This window comes from Platalea leucorodia (assembly GCF_965183815.1).
Source record: "Platalea leucorodia genome assembly, chromosome: 6".
NCBI lineage: Eukaryota > Metazoa > Chordata > Aves > Pelecaniformes > Threskiornithidae > Platalea > Platalea leucorodia.
In genome coordinates, this window is record NC_138828.1 from 52,202,894 (window position 1) to 52,220,970 (window position 18,077).

Sequence of the window (18,077 nt, forward strand, 5' to 3'; positions counted from 1 at the left end):
AATCCTAGGAAAAAAAAGAGTCATCTCAGCTATATTTGGATAAATCTTGTTTTTTTTTTTTTTCCTTTGGGAAACAGAAAAAAAAAAAAAAAAAGAAACAAAGTTCTCAGAAAGCCAGTCAGGACAAACTATCTCTGGGTGGGAAAACCAGAAGGAAAGTCCCACAAATTCCTTTCCACGTTTTCCCCAAGCCACTGGAGCAAGTAAAGGATAATGTTAGTGTTAAGAATAGTTTATTTCCTTCTTTGGGAACTGAAGTTCCCCTTTTAAACCCTTTATCTCATCCTGACAGAGAAAAGAAATATTAAACTGGCCATAAAATAAATCTCTACTCACCTCTAGGCCCTTGTACATACTTCTCAAGAGGTCTAAAAGGGCCTTAAGTACAGATGACAATCAGATTCATCTGACTTAAATATGCGGAAAAAAAATCAACTTAAGCCAACAGAGGATCTTGTTTAGAGGAATTCTCTACAGCATTGTACTATTTTTATCAGAAAAAAAGTGATAGACATGTTCCAACTACTGTGATTGTTATGTATTTCAGGATATTTCTTTTAAAGTCCTTGCTCTTACAGACTTGTGATTAAGCATAAATCTCAGTCTTCATTAAAAACACTAAGTTTATACTTTTCCTGTTACAAAGAAAAGTTTGAAAATTGATCCCATAAAAAAGGGCAAAAAAACTCAAAACCAACAGGTAAACAGAGATAATAATGTATTTTTAAATAATTTCTGTGTACTGTAAACTAAACTAATGATTTATGAAGAACTAATTCATTATTTTCAGTGTTTTGTGGTTCTCAGCACTGTTACCACTCTAGGACAGTAGGACTATTATAATTTGATGCAGAAAAGAAAATAACAAGACAGGATAAATAACAGCATAGCGCAAGATTCAGCAAAATATATATACACAGATGACAGTGTGCATATATATGGCAACCTCTCTCATATGAGGAAAATGTCATCCAGTCCAGGTAACCTATATTTCTGATTTATCAGTCAGTTAGTTTCATTTAGATTTGATTGATTATACTTAGGATTCATTGATTATTGAGAGTGAACTACTTTCAATTATTTTGCTAATACTGCCATATAACTAATAACTGTTATACTGTAAGGGAGTCAATGTTTCTTACACACTTTAGCACTTCAGCAGTACCAAGAAACAGGAACCCCAGTTTAAAGCTGAAAGCATGGTTCTGCTGAGGCATACAGAAAAAACACATCATTATGTCATATTCCCATTCCTAGGAGAAGGATGAGATCCAGACAGGACATGGTGAGAAGGGGAGGATTTTGACACAGGCAGGAAGTACCAAGTCACCAAGGGGAACCCCTCAGGAGCTCCTGAGGGCTTCTCAGCCATGAGGCAGGAGAAAGCAACATTTGATCTCACATTCTGAGCAGCTAGCAAAGACCGTAGAGAAACTTACACACTAAGCAGGATTTTGAACATGCATTTGTAATGACCAATGCAAAACAGAGCAATAACAGTGATGACAGAGAGCGGGTAGGGTTGGAGGTGAAGGAAGGCGAGAGGTCATTCGGTTCATCTGCCTGTGGAGAGCAACTGCTCTGCTCTGTTTCCTGACAGACTCCTGCCTTAACTACTGAAAGCTTCTTAAGGCTTTTTCATACTCAGTAATACTGACTCTACGGTTCTCCCAGACAACAGTTAAGAGTTTCCTTCACCTTTCCGTTGAAAAGATCTCCAAAGATTGTCCTTGAGTATTGGTTTAAGGCTATTAATTCCTGTGTCCTGCATCATAGACAGGTAGACCAGATGGCTGAGCAGCAGCAGTCTTTTAAGTATTCACATACTGCTATGCCCTTCTTAGTTTTCTTGGACTAATTAAGGTCCTTTTAAAAATAGTATTGTTCATGTAGGTCACGTTTTCCAAGCTTTTTCTCTCCTCTTGGCTCTTTGCATCACCCAAAGGTGGTCACAGTCATCTAGCAGTCTTCCCCATGTTGAATAAAGCAGTGTATGTCCTAAGGCTTAAGTTTGTATAAACTAATACGATTTTTTTATTCACATGTGAAGGACACTTTTTGATCCATATCCATCTCAAGATGCACAATAATCTGCATTTTCCAGTCCTTCTCTGTAATACTGTTACCTGTTGCTACATAATCCAGCTGTTTTCCACTTTATATTCATGTACCCTTTTTCTCTAGAGTTTGTTTAGTAAAGGTATTGACAGACTAAGAAGAGACATGGAATTAAGAATGAGAAATAACTGAAGGAATGCCAAAACTGTTGCTTGTTTACAGCTGGACATGGTTACAAGAGGTTAGGCTTTGGCTTGTTCAGCATCTAATACTGGATGTCCTTTATATTTTACTTTTTTAAGGCAGTAATTAATGCTTGCAGAAATACTTACAATATAGTTGACATAGAGGAGTCTGTGCATATTGCAGCTTGGTAGCAGTTCATTTGTTCCGTTAATTTTTTTTTATTATTCTTTCCTTTAACGTACTTAACTTTTTTCCCTTTTTTTCTTTTTTTCTATTTTTTTAATTTCATGTCTTGATTCCTACAAATTAAGATAGTGACTTTCCATTGACTGTTCCCATTGTCTGGATTGTTATTAGTCAGATTATGTTGGATTATAAATTGTGGAAGTCCTTTTGTCTTATGTTAACAGGTGATGACACAGATTTTTTTCTTCTTCTCTAGCTTGGGCACATGTTGGATTTTTGATAAAATATTAAAATAAAAATCAAACAGTAAAATAAGTTTTTAAACTACAAAGATGAATCCCACTATTTCAAAGAGACACAAATGTCCTTTCCTGTAATGAAATCAGACAATGAGAGGACTGTCACAGAAAAGAGAAAGGGAGTAATCAGAAAGGTATTTCAGCAAACTATTGTCACTGTCATGTATTCAGTAGACTGGGATTGCACTTATATGGCAATGGAAAGTTTGCCATGGATAACATGATAAAATGTTCCAGTGTGATAAAATGTCCTAACATGATAAAAATTTGGCAGTGCTCACAGCCTGCCTTCCTCTAAGCATAATGGCCAGCAGTCATTAGTCTCTCTTCTGCCTTGTTCTTGTAAAAAACAAGCCAACACCCCAATAAGCTAAATAATATTTGCTATTTGTTTCATGAGAATGTGTTAAAGGAAGTAGAACTGTCTCTGAGCAGAAATTGGAGCAAGGAGTTAAAGGAGTTAAAGTTTTTTCAGGAGGAAATATGAGGTAACCTAAAGGAACACGGCACAGAGTTGTCACTGGGACTTGTTGACAGAAATAACTGATACAGTGAATCTGGTCCAACGTCTGCACACAGAGCAATATTTGTATGCAGAGTAGAAGCATTCAGACCCATTTCTTCTCTCTGGTAAGCTTGAAGCCCAGACTATGTTCATTTAACCTGAGCCTGAGATAATGTTTCAAAATTGCCTGACATTCACAGCTTTGCAAATTTTCAATACACAAGGCAGGTGAGAGACAGTCACTCAGTTGTGTTTCATGCCAGGATTGGTACTAAAAACAACTAACCCCATGGGAAAGCACCTCCATGGATGGAGATTGCGGAACAGGTTCACAGTCCAGCAGGGAAGTGAAACGCAGTGAAATCTGCTGAATTTCACCTCTCTGAAATGCACACAAGCGCTTGAACTCACTTTGCCAAGTAACTACATCATTTTTCTACTACTAACTGGGTAGCTGTTTAAAAGCACCTGAAAAATCACAGAAAGATGTCAGCCATGGTTTTGTAACGTTTCATAAGAGCTGTCTTTTATGAAAACAAGCAAACAAAAAAAGGCCTTCAACTCCCAGAGAGGACAAGTCAGGAATCACAATCTGATCCCACACTGGAATTTTCTAATGCTATACTTGGCAGTGCTAAGGGAGTTTAATGTAGTGGAGGTAATCTGCACACTAGCCAAACCCTTCAATGCATCAGCAACTGACACAGTTCATGCCTCTGGAGTTTAGCTTTAAAATACCATCAATTAAAAATAGGGAGGGAGGACTTAATTACTCACAAGTTTTGCTGCGCTTCTGAGTCACAGAATAAGTTTTTTATGAACTGCAGAAGGAGGCAAACCGTTGTTTTTTAATGACCTTTTGGAAGAAAATCAGTTTGCAAAACAAGGAAATAAATTAATTTTTGAAAGATATGTGTGCCTCCAGGAGTCTGAAACAAAGAGAAGTGAAGTCTAATTCATTGAAAAAGTAGTTTGGGGTCAGCACATTCAGAAGATACCGCAGTACGCTTGCTATCCCTCAACATGTCTCTGGTGTTATAATACAACTTGCTGCTGTTTTGTGGCTCTTAGAGGAAGGAACAAATTACATGCATCTTATACTAATTTCAAATAGAAGACTTGTGGTAAACAATCTGAAGTTTTCCTCTACCATTCTGCACTGTCCAATGCTATGAAATGATGCTAATGACCAATTATTTCTGCATGGGCTATTTGTAGAGATTAAATTTATTATAATGTTAACATTTCTGTGAAAGAGTGCACAAAGTGTTCTGCTGTAGTATATCATCAAGTGATACTGAGTGGTTCTACAATTTAAATAACTTTAGCTAGAATGTCTCTGCTTAAATAGATCACGTTTCTGTGCCATTTTACTTTATTGACTGAAAAATCCCACACTAATTTCTGAGCTGCTTGGGAACTAATTAATTTTAAATCTGTTTAACTGTTATACAAGTTAAGGTAATAATCTGTTGAAAGTAATTGCTGTGGAAAAATTTTAATTTAAAGTTCCAGAAAGCAGTACCTACACTTTTAACATCATCAAACTATGTGTCCTGTTAATGCACATAATCTTGGTTTCCATTAGCCGATGAAAGTACGAAAACAGAAAGGAAGTATGTAAAGCCAAAAAGAGATGAAGAACTGACAACAAATGGAAAATGTACTGTAGGAAAATTTAATTGACAATACTATAATGCAGGACTCAGTTGTCACAGGAACTATAACAAGATAAAGTAATAGTCCACTGGGCCATTATGCTGACAGAACTTTTTAAGACCTAGTCTTTACACTGATGCATTCTTTTTGGTAGTGTTCTGTGAAATTGCATACCATATTACGGCTGCTTTTCAGCAAAGTGATGGAAAATAGAATATATGAATAAATCTCCCTCAGTTGAAAAACAACAAGTTGCCTGCTGATACCTATGGACTACACAGTTACCTGAGAGGATGTTAAAACTGTGTGTGATGTTTCTTTAAACATGTGAGACAAACTCAAATGACAAACGCATTTGGGGAAGATTTTAGATAAAAGCTGTAGAATGAAGAAAGGGGGAATATAGGGAGTTTAGGAATAGTATCTGTCAATTTTTCTAGATGTGCAGAATTCTACATTACTCTAGGTCCAAAAAGATGGTTAAAGAAAAAAAGAAATCATTGTTAAGGGCTCTAAATGTTAACCTGTGTGAAGATAAAATTTCACCTTATTACTACCAGCCTCTACTACCTTTTAGACTCAGTGGCATGGCAGAGAGGGCAAAATAGACTGAGAGTTTTACAAGCATAACTTTGAATATTAACCTCAGGAAACTACAGGCTATTACCAGAATAAACTCAGGTGCTTATGAATTTTTAGAAGCAGAAGTTGAGTGGCCACACACATCATAGAGGTAAAAAGTCATTGTAAGCTGCCTACTTACAAAAGCCTAAAGTTGTGGGGGAAATGAGGGAGAGGGGAAAGCAGGAGGACTGAATAGAGGATAGTTCAGCTGCCCGTTACTGCTTCTAAATATGTCTGAAAAAATAAAGCCATTGGGCAACCCAGTAAGGAAAAACTTGTGTCAGCTGAAACAAATTTAAAAGAATGTCTGAAGGAAACACTCTAGATTTTGTAAAGTGCTATGATTAAAATCAATATTTTTTATTTTAACCAGAAAATGAGAGAAATAGTTACACATAAGTCTACAATATTTTTTGATGCTCAGGGAGAGATCTTTGAGGAAATGTTTCAGGCTGAAAAAAATTATTACACTCAGGCTTTAGACCTCTTAGAAATGGATTTATAATGAAACTGCTGACACTACCTGAGCTATAGTTGAACAAATTGCTTCTGTCCTGGTGTAATGAATAACCTCAGCATCAGGGAGCTTTCCTTTCATACAGGAAGGAAAAAAAGTCTGATTTCCTATTTTTAAACTTCCTTTCATCTATCCATATTTCTTTTTTTTTTTTCTTTATGCAAGGTAACTGCATACCTTAATGTCCTATTATTCAGAAGTTGTGCAACAGTCCTGTTGGACATTTTATTTCCATAGTAGTACACTGTATAAGACCTGTCTGGTTATTCTCTCTGCCACCCAAGAGGTCTAAGTGTTGCTCTCTTTCCACACTTGTAGCACATAGCCACTATCTGAGGTTCACGTGCACTAGCTATCTCACATTCACAAAATGTATGGGGTTCCAGTAGGATGAGAACAGTCTAAACAGAGGTAAATTAGCCTATTTTCTTCTTAATTACTTGAACATCTTAATTCTGGAAGGGTCTGAAAACAGTTAGTGTATCACATAATGGCTGGATTGAGTTGACTGTGTGTAATATAATTAAGGGTTGGAAAGCAAGCATCAACATTTCTGTCATTTCAGATGAGAGGATCAGTTTATTCTGATTTTATGATCTGGTCATAAACTGGCTCTTACAGAAGGAAACTGTCATATTGCAGCTTATTTAAAGGGCCTCTGAATTTACTAGGGAGAAACTTATGTGACTGTCTCTTTAAAGAAATTATAAAAAATAAGCATTATAGGAGCAGTTTATATGATTAGAGTAACCAAGTTAATTTAAATAAAAATAAACAGCCAGCATATAGTAAAGCCTGATAGGAAAACCTGCAATATTCCCTCCATTTTTGGAAGCAATATGAAAGAAAATATTATGCTAGCAGTGAGCCACATTCCAGGAACCGATATCAGTGAATAATTCCCACTGTCATTGGTGAATCTGCAGTCATGTGTCTGTGGGAAAATGTTTTTTTAAGGACCGAAATATGATCTTGTAATGACACTTGGAGTGTTTGCAATACCTTGCCATCTATTTTTATGAGTCTAGCACTAGACGTGGTGTTTAGTAGGCCCTCCTGAAAGAATAGCTGAACTAATATAATTACTTTTGAAACATTTACTTTGTGATACAGTCTTAATTCAAAAGCTTGCTGTGATATCTTCTTATTTTACCTACCCAGAGAAAGTAATGGCAATCAAAGTATGTATAATACACACAGGCAGAATATTAGTTTCATTGAAGATCAATCAAATGAGCTCCAAAATAAGTTTTCAGTCTGTCCCAAGAGACATCAGAGACACGGTTTCAGTCTGTATTTGAGAGCATCAGAGATTCACAAGCATACTTTATGGAGTTATGGCCAAAACTGGATATAATCAATGAAATAAATTTGTACAAGGTTTCAACTGTCTAGGATTAAGTTCACATGGGAACAGTTATCCTTTTTTTCCCCACTGATGGTTGATGTGGAGGTATACAGAGTAAGAGCAAATAAGTAAAACATATTCTTTTTTCTTTTGGATATAGGACATAAATATGGTTGATTTTAAATTTTTTTTTGGCCCAGCTAAAGCAAACTTACCTCAGTATAGTCTTTGTATCATTGATCTTGTCAAAGACTTAAACCCGATAAGCTAAAGGCTTTTTATGATTCTGTGATTTTAATATAAAATACATATTTTGGGGCTATTGTGATTGGAACAAGAGAGGCATTGGTAACCTTTATGGTCTTTCATGTTCAGCTGATATGGAGTGTTTTGTTTCCATGTTGTTTCCATTGAGGTTTTTTTGTGCTGCCTCTGAAATATGGAACTTTTCCTGAAGTGTGACTCATCCCCAAAAAGAAAAAAAATTGCACATAGGCATCCTTTCATTTTATTTAACAAATTGCCAACTTTGTATTTTAGTTCAGTAAGTCTTGCTCATTTCTTTCTAATGTACCACACTTGTATGATTGCCTAATACCGCTGAACTAAGACAGCAGCAGCAACCTGTGCAATGCCAGATCTCCTTTGTATCATTAGGGACGGTCTATGAAGCAAATGTCATTAACTTGTGAGGAAAGGAAGCAAAACTGACAAACCCTCATTGACAAACTTCCCTTCATTTGTTCATCAGTCTTTATTAAATAGCAAATTTAATATCAACATCCTTGCATAAGACAAGCCACTGAAGTCTTTCACCATGAAAATTAATGTTGTTTAAAATTAAACTTGCCTTTGGGTTTCATTTAAAAATTAACATTGTAATCTTTGTATGCTATGTTGTGAAGCCTAAATGAATGCTAGATAATGGAAATAATGAGACACAGGAGCATGTGTGGGGGTGCACTGTAGTTCACGCAGTGAAGTGTTAATTAATGTAACCAGTGCTGAGAAATCACAGAATTTATTTCTGCTCTTTTTCTCTCTGCTGCACAGCATGAAAAACCACGGAACAGTGATGTGACAGCAGAAATCAGGGTCTTTCCATGCAGATTATTCACTTAGATTCGCTGGAACAAAATATTAAATAGTAAGTTTCTTGATGCAAATGTATAACTCATTTCTGTAGCTGACTCCATTAAAACAAGGTAAGTAGTAAATCCAATGAAATCTCGCATAGGTACATTTAAGCAGCTACTCCAAAAAGCCAAAGCACAGTGTGGATTTCCCTAGTAAAGGAGCGTATCTGCTTAAGGAGTGACACCTTCTTGCCATCAAATTCTTGCCATCCAGTTCTCTAAGCTCTGCAGCATTAGCTTGTTTCTGTGACAGTAAGCAAAAAGAGTGGGGTCTAGTTATTACTTTAAAAGCCAGGATATATAGCTATTTGAAATGATCTGTGACATTTCTAATTTAGCATTTCTAATTTCAGCACTTCAAAGACATGTAGTAACTAACCTTGTGTTTATATAATCCACTATTTCTAACTTACTTCACATTTTATTTCAGAAATAGGTACTGATGTGAAATAAACAGGAAAAGCCCTCATCATTATTTGAAAGCTGACAAAATGCTTTGTCCTTTCTTTAAATTCTGTCCTTGAGGATTTTGCCTTGAAAGTACCTCTTTCTTCTCCTTTCTTATACCTATGAGTGGGTAAGAGAGACATTCCCTGCTCTAGGTTACTATCTCTATGCTAGGAAATATGGGTTGGAAGTTGCTGAGCAGTGAACTGCTAAGTTGTACCTCACAGATATCCAGGTGCATGGAAAAAAATGTAACCAAGAATCAAAGAAGTTTTCTACCTGACTGCAGAATGATTAAAAACATAAAACCAGTAATAATGTAAAAAAAAAGTCAGGGTAATTATTTTTATCAGGATGGTATCTCCTTCACAAGGGTAGGTGAGTCTTTTGGCTAACCTGTTCATATGGAAGCAATTATTTTCCCCTGGAGTTAGATCTATGTGTACAGAACACTCTGTTTTTCTGGAATATCTGTATGTGCATTATGATTTGAAGTCAACATCTATACTACTTCTTTAACAGACTGTCTGCAGCTTCTGTGGAAAATGAGTAGCTCACACCTCCCAACCAGAGGGTGAGACAAAAGTGTGTAGCTGCCGCAATGCTGACTAGTGAATGGAGTCTTTGTCTAATTGACTAGTATAAACAGAAAGGAATTGAATGCTCTACCGAAATTGTACATAAAATACCCAGCTTTCTACTGAAGCCTTCCAGTGACCACGAGTATGTGCAGGAAAAAAAGGTTTTCTTCTAAATTACTTTGGAACCTGAGTAGAAGAGGAGCCACCTACAAGTCCCTGAACTTCACTATTGATCTTTCATACTTATGTTTGCCAGTATTACCTGAGTCTATTTTTAGGATCCAACTACAGAGAGCATTTGTTTTTCCAAAAGTAAAAATACTAGCCTGATCACAATGCTATCTTGGAAAAATGCAAACAAGCAGCATCCTTTTTCCCATGTTTTGATTTTCATGGGAAGAGAACTCCTCTCTGCAGAACTAAGCAAATTCATGACAAAGAGGTCATTTCTAATCTGGTTGATGAAGGGATGGGAAGTCCAAAACCATCTTCGTGAATGAACACACCATAAACACACCTGAAGAAGGTGATCCAGCAAGATTGTACAAGTGCAAAAGAGAAATGCTGGCCTGCGGAAAGTGATGAAGATGATGTGTAAATTATCCCCTGTTTTTATTGAGTTAGGAGCTGAGGGGAAGTCTGGGGGTTACTCTCTCTTGATTATATTCTTGAAACTATTTGCATAAAATAATTATAAGCTTTGGATGATCACCAGATAATTTACACTGAGAAGAACATGATCTAGAAAGAACTCTGTACACCTACCAGAAACCTGCTTTGATCAAAAGTTGCAAATGAAAATACATGAATATTATCTCCATTTCTAAGCCCAGTAACACACACGAAAATAAAACTGAGAAACTGATCATTCTGAATAAAGTAAAGATATCAAATCAGCAAATGCATAGTTCATAGTTTTGTGTATTGGCTACTGCTATGTACAAAAGTGGACAGTGGACACATCAGTTTTTCATGATGTTTCGCTTTTGAGAAGAAATCTGGAAAACAGTGAGTTAATTAACAAAATGAAGCAGAAAATGCTATGTAACTGTGCCCTTCAGTAGCAGGAAGGAACAAAAACATATGAACACAATGGGTTTGTCTTAGTCTTAATGTGACAAGAGAAAATGTAGTTTTCTCAGCCACATATAAATCTGGCTTCTCTCTCTGTCCTTTCCAGAGCAAAGATATTTTTTGATTTATGTTCAACCAGAATAGAATGCTCTGTCTTGTGGAAAAGTTGGACAGGAAAGGTTTAAAATCTCCTAATTAAATTCCTTATGCCAGCTTATCTCTCTAAGGTGTTTCCATTCAGCTTCTGAGAGAACGAAACTTCCAGAGAACTAGAGGCACCCCCATGTTAATCAAGGTGAAGCTATCCCATCAGGGACAGAGTCCTATGTGGAATAGCTGACTGATCCACAGTTCTTGAGAACTGCGTATTTCACTTCTCTTCTTTAAGGTTGGCTCCCCCCCCGCCCCTGCTTTATTTTTTGATCCTAAACTTTTTTTCTCTTCAAGTGTATTCTTCATGCCTCTCCAGCTCAAATGTTTTTTTTGTCACTTAATGGAACTGGTACTCATGTACAGTGAGGACAATCCTACTTTTGGGAAAAAATTTGATTAAAGCTTATGCAATGCAGCTTGTATTGGCTTTGAACAAACTTGTTAGAGCAAGCAGGAGGTGAGTTATTACAAACAGTGCTCTCAAAGTGCTACCTGGTAAGTGGCTGATGTTAGCCTCCCTGAGCTCTGTTTTGCTGCAGATAGTTTCAGGGTTGCTCAGGTACAACTATGAGAACAGCGGTCATAATCCTTGCCTGCAATAAAGGTCTTTTATGCTGCTTTGACACTACTGTATTGCCATACTGTAGTTACAACTGTAATTTACACCTACTTCATCTTTTTTTATGCTGCTGGTGTGCTGTAAAGCCACCTTGGTGTGCATAAGGATCAGTGAGAATTAGATTCCACTTTTTAAATTATTTTTTACTGTCTGGCCACCCCTGTAAGCCCTCATCTTTCTCTTCAGCTGACCTTCTTAAAAGTAGGCATGTGACCATTGCACTGCTCAGCGACCTAGGAGATATTTTATGTGGGGGATTTGTTTCTGAAAAGCTTACAATCAACATATAAGCAATTAGAGGCCACTGTATTTCCTGGCAGTACTAAGGGCTCCTGCTGTCTGTTTTAGTACTGGCAGATGCAAATAAGGCTTTGAAAGGATCACTGTAAGTCATTCAGACTGATGTAGTTCTTTCATTCCCCACAATGCATTCAAATCCACATGAAAATCTGTCTCACATGATATCGGTAGTTAGCCAAAGCTCTGTCCTTGTATTTCTTCAGTTATGGTAGAAATCACATACTATTTAACAGAAAGAGAAAGAAAAGAAAATACAAAGCAATATCCTTGGAGCCCAAATGACAAGAGAGTTCTCTTAACATGATGCAGGAGTTTTAATTATTCTGAGCTTGCGCCTTCAGTGCTAACCATTTCTCAGCCCAATTAACCTGTCCTATTGTACAGTGCATGTAAGGCATAAGGCAATTAACATTTGTATCATAAATAAACAATTAAGGAATGTTTTGATTTCTGGTTACACTTTTTGTTATTCAAACTGCACTGCAGTTTCTGCCTACCAGGGATTTGCTCTTTTAAACACTTCCCATTTCATTACCAAGTGTCTCTTGCCTCTCTCATATCCAGCAACGCATCATATATAAAAATGAAACTATAAAAAGGTGCCAGTTCACTGATGTAACAAGCAGAGACCAGAAATCACAAGCATCCCTAATCCTTTAGTAACTCTTGGCACCAAGTACTGTTTAATTTTACCAAATCTTTAAAAAAATAGTGAGAATATTTTCCGGTTTTATTCTGGAGTTTATTGTAACTGAGAACAAACTCTGGTCCAGATTTGTAAATTAATTTTACCCCATGCCTATATTAGCTAATGTTTGTCTAGACTCTGAAACACTGCAGTTCTGTGTTATTGACGTGCATTCTCTTTATTAATATTTCTGATAACACTACTGATTTTGTATCTTTCTATTCGCTAGTGAATTTTTTTAAGTATAGGTACAAGGTTTCTGGGCAAGGAGTAGAGTTCTTTACCAGTGATGATCTTGGGTCATTTTTATGACTCTAATAATGATTGCCACTCTGATTAACACCATAATTTCTTAATGGATACCTATAAAATAGTTATAATTTATAGAGCTCATAGGTTACCATTATTGCAACAGAAATTCATAGTAAAATGTGACTCACGGAATCATTCAGGCTGTTAATGGAACCAGTTAACCACATCTATTAATGTCATTAGCTCATTAATGACTAGTTAATAATTACTTAGTGACACCTATTCAGGCAGTTTATGATACTAGCTTCATAATAATGTACCAGTAGGTAGGTTCTTATGCAAGTAGAACCACTGAGGTCAGTAACATCCTTCACACGCATGAGGGTTAATCTGCAGACTTATCATTGCGACATTATGCTATAAAGCCATGGATGAAATAGAAGTGAATGGAGATGAAAGGAAGGCAGGGTTTTAAGATTCATAGATATTAAAAATATTTGTAACAAAATCCAGAGTTGCAACTGTCCAAGGATAAAAATGGCTTAGAACTACTTTAGGTTCATGGTTCCATTAAATATGTAATAACCAAAAGGAAAGTAAATAAGAAATGTATTCCTTGTAATTATTTGAGTATATTCCAGCAGACGGATTATATCAATATTTTCTAGCTTTTAGTATTCTATGGTTATGAAATGGGAATCACAAGTGCCTGTAGTATCAAGTCATCTTTACGCAATCATACATGAAAAGAACTCCACAAATCTTATAAATTCAATAATTTTCTATTAAATGCAGCCTGGATATTGAAATTCACCACTCTTTGAAATACTAAATGCCTTTTCCATTATTTTTGTTGTTATTTATATGCAGCATAAAATTCTAGGATTATGCTAGCAAAAAACAGGACACAAAAATTTATAGGAAAAATGTTCATTCAGGTAAGAAATGGCTTAGGTGTAAATAATCAATCTGAAGGAAAAAGCAGAAGTTGTCAGCAGATGACACATGCTACCTAGTTTAACACCATCTCAAAAAAAAAAAAAGCCTTATGGTTTCCTATTGACAAAATGTACACATACACTGCCAATAAAATTAAATAAGTGAACATCTTAGCATATTTGTCCCCAGGAGAAAATATTATTTCTTTTTGCAGAAGTTATAAGATATGAGAATAGTCTGAGCAATAAAATGGCAAAACTTCAGTGGACAGATGATATTTTCTATGAGAAGCTGCCACTGTAAATCATACCAGTTGCAGATTAGTGTGTGTTTCTGTTTATTCTCCATGAGCCATATACATCCTGGAAATGGCTTGTATTTTGAATATAAATTGTCAAGTGTGTGAATTTCAACTCATGCAAATATGAAAACCTATTTCATAACCATTATTCAAATCCCATTTAACATAGTAGTTTTCATTGCTTGCTAACTGCTTTCCCACACTTCTTCGTAAGTAGGAAAACAATACAAACGGTGCCCATCTGTTCTTGTAGGATTTTTATTTCAAGGCGATTTTAATTGGTTTACTGGTTCTGACAAAATGAATAGAGTACATTTACAGACATCTGAAAATTCCCTGGATGCCGAATATTCTGAAGTCTGCAGTCCATTTTGCAAAAATCAGTGTTTGTGCAAAAGCAGATGGAAACAGGACGCTACCTCTAGTCTCCGCAGCAATTCAGCAGGTGCCACACAATAGCACATTTGTGAGGAGAAAAAAAAAGTCATGTCCAGTAGGTCAGGGAGGAAGAAGTCTACAATAAATACCAATGATATTTGATCCAGTAGATAACAGGCTATTGGACCTTAGATAACAGAATGATTCATTCACAAAATAAACACTGCAACTATGTTCCAGAACTGAGAACTTCAAAGATTGATATGTCTGAAATTTTTCCTCTGTTCAGTAAATTTACCTCAAAAACTGGTCCAGTTTCTCTCTGAGTTTGAAATGGAAACAAACAAGGTAAAAAAAAGTGGCCCCTGTGCTGTGGTTTATAGCAGTAAGTACTATGTTGTGAACACACAAATACAGTGTTCAGTTTGTTCAGTGACAGGGTTTTATTTTGCCTCTGACTTTTCCTCTGAGGAAGAAATGATGAAATGGTATTCCATCTGGTTAAGCAGTTATTCTGTATCTTCTTTCCCTTCATTGTCAGGTCTTCCAGGCCTAAGGCACTTTATCAGTATCCAAAACAAAGTATCAAAGAATGACTGCATTATTCTTAGCAACTGAAATATTAGTTTCTATTAGAGTATGCTGACTCCGTGCTACAAGGCTACTCTAATTTTCTACCAGTTTTCCTGTACTCTGAAACACAAGACACATTGCTATGGAAAATCAACCTTCAAAAAAGCTGAATATTAACCTGGCAAAGATTTTGGATATCTGATTTGGCAACCAAGAAACAATACCAGAAATAAGAGTTTAATCTTTATAAATAAATAAATAAATAAAATCTGCAAAGAAGCTGACTTAAGCTTTGCAAAACTTACTATTACTTTAACTATTTTGGAAATGAGTTCATAGAATCATATTCCTGAGTTGGAAGGGACCCATGAGGAACATTGAGTCTAACTCCTGACTCCACACAGGGCTACCTAAAAGTTAAATCATATATCTAAGAGCGTTGTCCAAATGCTTCTTGACCGCTGACAAGCTTGGGACTTCTTTGGGAAGCTTGTTCCAGTGCCTGGCCACCCTCTCAGTGAAGAACTTTTTCCTAATATCCCATTCAAAATTCATGGGGCCAGGTGACTTGAAGTTTTGGCTTTTAAGTGGTTTTAGTACATGTTAACTTTACGTTTTGCTTGATGGATACAACACTTCTCATAAATGGATCTTGGTTCAAAATCTGTTTTACCTCATTGAAAAAGTTCCAGTTCCTTTTAATGAGTTTTGGCCAAAACTAAAGCCCAGGAAGACACTTAAGCGCATACTTCGTTCATGGGATTATTTGCATCAGAGTCAAACTGAAAATAAAACTGAAGTCATGTTTTTGTACTGAACTGGAACCTTGTTATGTCAACAGGTGTTCTTCTAACCACTAATTTCTTAATGAGGGAAATGGAAATTAACTACATTTCACAGAATATCTGCTACATTATTGTGAAAACTGATTTCTTCTAGTCCTTAAAAAATCTCCTCAGATAAATCAGAAAATAAACCCAAGGGTTTTGACATTAGTTGGCTCATGTTGTAAGACTACCTCAGGGCTGTGAAACTCCTCTGATTTATGGTTACGTGATTGAGAGCAGAGCTGGCCTTTTATCTTAAATTAGCTCTAAGAGAGTGCCAAATAAGATAGGTCTTTTAAATCAGCATGCTCAGGATTTACCGTACTGTAATGCATATAAGCTGACCCTGGATTCCAGCCTGCCGGGAACAATCATTGACTGGAAGCTTTGGGTTATGGGGTATTCCAAGAGTTTTTTACTCTCTTTAACACTGCACTTGACATATAGCTGCAATCAAGAGTGGAGATATTGAAGCTTACATTATTTATTAACTTTCTGTTATACATATTTGGATTGTTCAAATTCCTGGGGCTTATCCTATTTTCTTTGAAATCAGTAGATTAGTCTGTTTATCTACAGGAATTTGATTTACAGATGATACTGGATTTATGTTCAGTGACAGCATGAGAAACAGTTTCATTGTTAACCCTTAATTCACTGTCTCAAGATTTTCTTATCACTTGGCCCCTTTGAGCACAATTTGCATATTAGACAATTTGCATTCTATCCTGGCCCCATTCAGAAAATAGTATGCTATTTCATTATTTTTGCTCGCCAGCTCAGGCTTCTTTTCCTAAGGGCTCTAAAAAGACATGATGGCCCCCATCAAATACCTAGCATTCCCTTCCAGATGTTGGAAAAGAAATGTGATCATGCAAAAGGATGTTAAACTAAATATTTTGATTTAAAAATTTTTATATGAAAATATTCTAATTGAAATTCAAATTTAAGTACTTTTCTAGGGAAAATGTGCATGCATACAGGTTGCTACCTATTGAAGATAATGGGAAATTGGGATGAATCAGATAATGGATACATCAAATAATAAGGTTACTACAAGATGTGAGAAGGGTGCAGTCAGAAATTTCCAGGTGACTTTTCACAGAAAGAGCTTAGAATCAGGATGACTCATAAGTATCTTCCATGTAAGACCTGATTCTACTCTAGAATTAGTGTAAATACAGTGCACTCAAAGCCTAGGTGTAGAGAAACTGCAGAGAAATTAGAGGAACTTGGAATTATCAGGAGCTAAGACTTTTTGAAAGTGTCAACTTCTGGACTCAGTTGACATTAAAAATAGTTGAAGTATGTCTATGTAGAGCAGCACGTGACTTATGAAAGTCTGACTAGCTCTACACTTGTGTTACCCATGGCTCACTCCATTATTTCTGCATCCAAAGCATGTGCATGATCCTTGCACAACACGACTGAATCTTTGACAGATGATCAAGAGCTGCCAGAGTGTTTCTGTTCACTTTCAAACTGTTTTGTACTTCAGTTTGACATTTTGAGTAGTTGATTTCTTAAACTGAGAAAGCCCACTCAATTTTATCCAGTTTTTAAAGCTTTTTATTTTTATCTACAGTCTGTTTGACAGAATGAAGAAAATGCAATAAATACAGTATTTGAATGTATCTCAGCTTTAACAATGCCTAATTTATATAGTTGAGATTTTCAAAAGAACTGCAATGAGCTACAGCTCTCAATTAACTTGAAATGCTAACTTACATTATTCTGGAAATCCTACTCCTAATACCTCCCAGTAGAGAAGTTGAATATAGTTAGATTCCCAATGCCTTTTAAGCTGTTTACTGCACTTCCCTCTCCCTGACATATATTTTTATAGTATTATTCTATGCCTCTCTTCATTTAAGTTAGGAGAGAGTGCTTTCTTTAGGGAATTGTCTTAGTGTGTTACAGAGGGGCAACATCAGACTCCAAAATAATTTGATCTAGAAGCAATTTTCCAGGTGAACTTCTACAGCATACTTCATCCTAGGCATGTGAATACTGGTAAAATCAATGTGTGGACGAAGATCTGGGTGCTGACACACTGCAGACTTTGAAATGACAAGGGAAGTGCAGTTGAGATTGAGCTGAGAATGATGAGAAGTTTAACATTAATGTTAGTATAGCCCATCAACTAAAAGTGGTGCTTTATTGCTTTGAGGATTGATCAGTAACACCACTCAATGATAAAGGCTAAAGATGTAAAGGCTTCTGCCCTCACAATCTAAATTTTCAGAACACAATACACAATACTGGCAGTTAGGGTAGCATCCTCAAAATTTCCAACGTTTCTATGTTTCTCTTTTGGCTCACGCACACAAGTGGTCTCAGATGGTACTGTGCTGCTGAGCTAATTGTCTTGGGGGGTTCATGGTCTAATCCTCCAGGTCTGCCTGAAGCAGGGTGAGGAATCTGAGA